The following is a 7,727-nucleotide window of genomic DNA, read 5'->3' as shown; positions in this document are numbered from 1 at the left end:
TTTATTATTAAATCCTCAATATTTCTTTATTTTGGGAAAGTCATTTTATTCCCTCTCTTTTTATTTTTGTATAAGAAATATTCGGAGATAAAATAATTAAAATCAAATGATCCTATTTTCAAAATTTGAGAAAAACTCAAATATGAAAATAACGAAATCTCCAACTCTCGCCGTGGGTCCTTGAGATGCGTGAAATTTCTAGGATCAAGCCAAAAGCAAATAAAATATGATATGACATGATGATCTATTGTATAACATTCCAAATTGAAAATTTGGGATGTTACAAACCTACCCCCCTTAAGATGAATCTCGCCCTCGAGATTCGGGTTGGCTAGAAAATAGGTGAGGGTGGTCCTTCAGTAGCTCTTCCTGTCGCTCCCAGGTGGCTTCATCTTTGGTATGGTGGCTCCACTAAACTTTGCAATACTTGATAACCTTGCTGCGCGTGACTCGGCTGGCATATTCGAGAATCTTGACTGGTTTCTCCTCGTAGGTCAAACCACTATCCAACTGAATCGCTTCCAGTGGCACTGTATCTCTCAGCGGTATATCAGCCATCTCTGCGTGGCACTTCTTCAACTGGGAAACGTGAAACACATCGTGAACTCCTGACAATCCTTCGGGCAATTCTAGCTTGTACGCAACTTCTCCCATACGCTCCAAAACCTTGTATGGTCCCACAAAACGTGGCGCTAACTTTCCCTTAACTCCAAAGCGCTTAACTCCTCGAAGTGGGGATACATGAAGATAAACTCTGTCTCCGACTTCGTAGACTGTCTCCTTGCGTTTTGAATCTGCATAGCTCTTTTGCCTAGACTGGGCTACCTTGAGCCTATCGCGAATCAACTTCACCTTCTGTTTGGACTCCTTAATCAAATCTGGTCCAAACAACTGGTGGTCGCCTACTTCATCCTACAACAATGGCGTCCTGCACCTCCTTCCGTACAAGGCTTCAAAAGGGGCCATCTTCAAACTGGATTGATAACTGTTGTCGTAAGAGAACTCTGCATATGGCAAATTGTCATCCCAACTATATCCATAATCTAGTGCACAAGCTCTCAGCATGTCCTCCAGAATCTGATTGACTCTCTCGATCTGTCCATCTGTTTGCGGATGAAAGGCCGTGCTAAATTCTAGCCTGGTACCCAAAGTTTCGTGCAACTGATTCCAGAATTTTGAGGTAAACTGGGTTCCTCTATCTGATACAATGCTCCTCGGAACTCCGTGCAGACATACGATACTGGTCATGTATATCTTTGCCAACTTAGCGCTGGTGTAAGTGGTCTTCACTAGGATGAAATGAGCTACCTTCATCAAACGGTCGACTACAACCCATATTGAGTCATAGCCTGAATGAGTCCTGGGCAATCCTGTGATAAAATCCATGCCTAGTTTATCCCACTTCCATTCGGGTATCAGCAATGGCTGTAACAATCTTGCTGGCTTCTGATGCTCTGCCTTCACTCTCTGACATACATCACAAACTGCTACATACTCAGCAATATCTTTCTTCATTCCGGTCCACCAGAAAGTGTCTTTCAAATCCAAGTACATTTGGTATTTCCTGGGTGAATCGAATACAGCGAATCATGGGCCTCTTGCAGAATCAACTTACTGATCTCAGGGTCATTAGGCACATAAACGCGGTCCTCAAACCATAAGGTATCGTGCTCATCCTCACGAAATCCCTTATCCTTTCCTTTTCTCATGTTCTCCTTTATCTTGCCAATCTCCTTATCGGTCTTCTGAGCTTCTCTGGTTTTATCCATCAAGGTAGACTGAATCTCCAATGCTGCTACATAGCCTCTCGGAACTATCTCCAAACATAGCTCACATAGATCCTTGGCTAACTCCTTTGGTAACGCTCCGGTCATGAGCATGTTGACGTGGCTCTTGCGGCTCAATGGATCGGCTACTATGTTAGCCTTTCCGTGGTGATAATGCAATCTCATATCATAATCCTTGATGAGCTCCAACCATCTCCTTTGCCTGAGATTGAACTCCTTCTTCGTGAAGATGTACTTCAAACTCTTGTGATCCATGTACACCTCACAGTGGTTTCCAATGAGAAAATGTCTGCATGTCTTCAATGCATGCACTACGGCTGCTAACTCCTAATCATGGGTAGCATAATTTAACTCATGGGGCTTCAGTTGTCGTGAGGCATATGAAACAACTCCTCCCTCCCGCATAAGCACTGCTCCAAGTCCTCGACGAGAAGCGTTGCAATATACTTCATAATCCTTGCGCTAATCGGGCAGAATCAACACTGGTGATGTAACCAAACGTTTCTTCAACTCCTGGAAACTGGCCTCACATTCCTCAGTCCATTTGAACTTGGTGTCCTTCTTCAACAACTCCATCATGGGCTTTGCAATCTTCGAGAAGTTCTCAATGAACCTCCGGTAGTATCCTGCGAGTCCAAGAAAACTCCGGATTTCTCCAACTGACGTGGGGGCTTCCCAGTTTGTCACACTGACAACCTTGGTGGGCTCTACTGCTATTCCTTCTCCGGATATAACATGTCCGAGAAATCCAACTTCCTTCAACCAAAACTCACATTTGCTGAACTTGGCATATAGCTGATGTTCTCTGAATTTCTCCAGTACCAAACACAAATGCTCCTTATGCTCCTCTTCATTCTTTGAGTAGACCAAAATATCATAAATGAACACCACGACATACTTATCCAGAAACTCCATAAACACCTTGTTCATCATGTTCACAAAATAGGCAGGTGCGTTAGTCAGACCAAATGACATAACAGTATACTCATACAGCCTGTACCTGGTGGTAAAAGCCGTCTTAGGTATATCCTGCTCTCGAATCTTCAACTGGTGGTATCCTGATTGCAAATCGATCTTGGAGAATACCTTAGCTCCTTGCAATCGGTCAAACAAGTCATTGATCATCGGCAATGGGTACTTGTTCTTGATTGTCACTTCATTCAATCCTCGATAATCTACAACCATCCTTCTTCTCCACTAGAAGTACTGGCGATCCCCAAGGTGAAGAACTTGGGCGAATATAACCTTTATCAAGTAGCTCTTTAATCTGCTTCTTAATTTCCTCCAAATCTTTTGCGGGCATCCTATACAGTCTCTTAGATATCGGCCCTGTGCCTGGCAAAAGCCCAATCAAACACTCAATGTCTCTATCCGGTGGCATGCCTCGCAACTCCTTTGGAAATACATCTGGAAAATCCTTCACCACTAGTACTTCCTCCTGTACAACTCCTGATAAGAAATTTACTTGAGTCCTCTTCGGCTCATGCCATGATACATACTTAATCCTTCCTCCTTCTGGGGTGGTAAGCAAAATTGACTTACTAGCGCAATCAATGTTTCCTCTATACATCGATAGCCAATCCATACCCAGAATCACATCCAAACCTTGCGATTCCAAAATGATTAAATCCGAGGGGAAAACATGCCTACCTATACTCAATGGCACTTGAAAACATCCTCGACTGGCCGTATACTCCGCTCCTGGTGAGTTTACTAACATAGGTGTTCTAAGAACCTTGGTGGGTAGTTTATACTTATCCACAAACCCCCTTGATATGTATGAATGTGATGCACTAGTATAAAAAATAACGATTGTAGTAAATGACTTAACCAAAAACTTACCTATTACTGCATCTGGTTGGGCTTCAACCTCCTCCACGTTAATGTGGTTCACCTGTCCCCTGTTGAATGGGTTCGGCTTCTTTCCAGAGCTTCCATTGCCATTTCCGTTCTTAGCTTCAGGACATCCATTGGCATAATGTCCAGTCTTATGACACTTGTAGCAAGTGACTTGGCTCAGATCCCTCTTGGCTGGGGTCGATGGGTTGGTACGGTTCTGTCCGTTGTTTCCTCCATTCCCATTACCATTCTTGGGGACACTATGGTTGTGCGAGTTCTCTCCTCCATGGGTATGCTGAAAAGGTCCTCCCGAATTCGGGGTAAAACGGGGTTTCTGCCGAGCTCCAGAATTGTACTTCCCTTGTCCATACTTCCTCTTGCGGTTGTCAATCTGCTGCTGCTTCCCTTCAATCATGAGAGCTCTATCTACCAACTCCTGGTAGTTGTTGAAGGTTGCTACCATCAACTGCATGCTCAACTCATCATTCAGTCCTTCCAGAAACTTCTCCTGCTTAGTTGCATCCATAGCAACGTCATCTGGGGCATAACGTACTAGCTTACCAAAGTCATCCACATACTGGCCAACTGTACGTCCTCCTTGGCGCAAGTTGCGAAACTCACGCTTCTTCATGGCCATAGCTCCTGCTAAAACATGGGCAATACAGAAAGCCTGATGGAACTGATCCCATGTGACAGTGTCGATAGGATAAGTGGCTGTGAAATTCTCCCACCATGATGCTGCGGGTCCATCAAGCTGATGTGCGGCAAAACACACCTTCTCCACATCTATGCATCCTGCAGTGGTCAACTTCCTTCCCATCTTACGGAGCCAATCATCTGCAACTATCAGCTCGGTGCTACTGGAGAACACCGACGGATTCAGTCTCAAGAAACGGGCTAAGTGATCAATAGGTGGTGGTGGTGGTGGTGGGTTGTTGTTGTTCCCCTGATTCTGATTCTGGACTAGCATCTGCATCAATGCATTCTACTACTGGATCAACTGAGTGAGCTTCGTTGGGAAAGCAAATCCATGGTCACATCTCGGAGGCATCTAAGGGTTTAGAAAAGATGAGAATATAGAATAGAATGAGGTCTAAGAGAAAACACTACCCATATGCACATGAGACAAATGCAATCAATATCACTTCAATCAATTCAAACAAGGGCATACAACGGTCTAGCTATCATTACAAAAATGCTCAGACTATACTATATACATGGGAGAATACTAGTACTTTTATGGTGGTCGACTAGAAATATTGATCGGTCGAAGACTCCATGATATCTGCTCCAGCTTCATCAACAAAATCATCATCGCTATCGTCTGGGTCCGAGTCGGTGTCGTCGATGATGATATAGTTATCCGGGCAAGTGCAATCATTGTCTTCTCCTCCAGTCGCGGGAAATCCCATGAATACCTTTAGCTTCTTTTTCAGATCATCATTCTTCTCCACGAGTGTCGTCATTTCCTCCTCATATCCATTGCATGTAGACTTGAGTTCTTCTTCCAGCTCTGTGATCTTGGTCAATGCCTTCTTCAGATCTATCATGCCTGCGCACATCTGGTTCTCCTGACGACGAATGTGCTGGTTTAGCTCCCTGGATGAAAGTTGCAATTGATCTATCCTTCCTGGTGCTGATCATCTCCCATTTCTCATCTCGGCACCCACAAATCTGGTAAATAGTATCCTTGAGGTCCTTTTGGTAAACTTATCCAATGCGTCCCATGGTGATGTGGGCTGCCATGCTCTTTCCTAGACTCCAGGTTGGTGCATCGAAGGAAAACTCTATGGGCTCCGTGACGGGCATGAACGTCCTTCCTGGAACATGAACTTGAATCATCTAACACTCTTCTTCGGGTAAGTGGCTATGTAGGTCCCGGTGAAACTTGGTACTCCAATGTTTAGATATGTAGTGACTTCCTTCAAGTGGCGTCCAAAGGGTGTATCTTCATCCCGTTGCGTGAACTTGTTCCTTGCATCCGCCGTCCTAAAAGAGTAGAAAAGATGAGGAGTCAGAAATGAGAAGAGAGTAGTGGTCTAGGGCTTTAGCTTAGTGGTCATGTCCTACAGTCAGCGTGTGCTCTGATACCATCTTGTAGCGACCAGACCTCAAACAGTCTGATCTCTATGCATCAGTGTCATCCATGGATCAGTAATGCTGACATGCACAGCACTTGAAGGATTTATAACAGAGTAGCAATCACACACTTATTACATCGAATGTCTCAAAAGAGAACTTATTACAATAAATATGGCTTAAGGCCATCTAATAACGATAACAGCGGAAGGCTTGGAAGAATAGCGAGTCCATCAACTCCAACAGAATCACTGAGTATAAGACCACGACCTAAGGCACCTTACTCGTCGTCTGAAAATTCTGCAACATGAACGTTGCAGCCTGAAAACGGGTCAGCACATGGAATATGCTGGCAATGTAACACATAGAGAGTAATGAAAAGAATAATGCTATACTACATGCATATATGGCTGGTGGAAACCTCTATGGTTACAGTTTTGCATAAAGCCGATTTTTTCCTACAACAAAGGAATAAATTTTATTTAACTATCATGGTGGTTGTTAAAGATTGAGAAGGTTCACCCAACTCAATCCCAATTAAGCATCATCATTAAACCCAACAAAATTTATTAAAGTAACATGATGAGATTCACATGATAATCTAAGTACTAGATACTCAAAACGTCCATAACCGGGGACACGGCTAACCATGATTAGTTTATACACTCTGTAGAGGTTTGCGCACTTTTCTCCGCAAGACTCGATCTCCTCCGTTGGGATTCTCGCACTACATGGTGTTTGAGAAACGGATGACCGAGACATAGTCTTTCAGAAGCCTTTGCACCTTACGATGGGTAGACAGTTACACCTACTTTCCCCTACATCTGCTAGTCTACCACTTTAAGAGTTCACATGACTTAATCAACTATGCTAGAGCCCATAGTAGCTTGCGGCTGCACACGGAAGTTTCTAGCATGAATAATCTCATGATCCCTTTGAGTCTGTGTGGCGTTCCATAAAGAAAAAGAGGCAATCACTGGGATCCCAGGTGCCTCAATCCACCCAGATGTATATTAAAGTTGCCACCTTAAATAAACCGTTAAATTAACAATCTCACATCTGTCATGGATACACTCACCCAATCCACGTATACTAGCATAATATAGCAATATAAGCAAACGTAGAAGTAACTCCCAAAGGTTTGAAAATAAACAGGTAATAGGTTCTACCTCATCTACTCTCCCAAAACCCACATGTTAAACAAATCCTAATCATGCAATTGTTTGAGGATTGATCTAATGCAATAAAACTGGGTAGTAAAGAGGTACGATCAAAGTGTTACTTGCCTTGCTGATGATCCGTGAAACTTAGGGATTCAATGTAGCAAGCGGCGCACTCCGGGTACTCTATCGCAAACAAAAAAGCATACAATAAGCACTCATCTAATGCACAGGTAAAACTCAAATAAGAGATCTAACCATAAAGTTCAACTTAAGAACTCCGGTTTGCAAAAAGAATCAAATCAAATGAAGCAACGAAAATCAAACGGCGAAAGAAACAAGCTTCGTTTACTAATCTGGACCTAAGTCAAATTTTACAGTAACAAAAACTGTTTGAGTTGGTTAAACGGAAAGAGGGTTTCGATACGAAACTCTAGGCGCTTGAATCGGCTGATTTCGATACACGAGCGAAAAGTTATACTAGAGCGAAAAGTTATACTAGAACGAAAATCGGATCAGAACTAATCACGGAAAATCCGAGAAAAACAAAAATGGACGAACAGGCTAACGAACGAACGTTCGCTGTCTGCGGCTAATCGACGAAAACCGTTCGTTAACACGAACGTACGGACGAACGTCCGTTAAATAAGTAAACCAAGAAAAACTGACGAACCGATCTAAAAAAAGATATAGTTTTTTTTTAAACCGAACGGTTTTATAAAAAAACGGCGGCGACGGTGGCGGCTACCTCGTCGGGTCTGGCGGGGCTCGGGGCTCCGGTGGGGTGGGGAGGCATCGGCGGTGGCGGCGGAGGGTGGCGCGCGGTCGGGCGGCGGCAGCAGCGGACGCGGCACACGGTGAC

Source organism: Triticum dicoccoides, chromosome 5B (assembly GCF_002162155.2).
Source record: "Triticum dicoccoides isolate Atlit2015 ecotype Zavitan chromosome 5B, WEW_v2.0, whole genome shotgun sequence".
Classification (NCBI taxonomy): Eukaryota; Viridiplantae; Streptophyta; class Magnoliopsida; order Poales; family Poaceae; genus Triticum; species Triticum dicoccoides.
Note: the sequence above shows the minus strand (reverse complement) of the source record.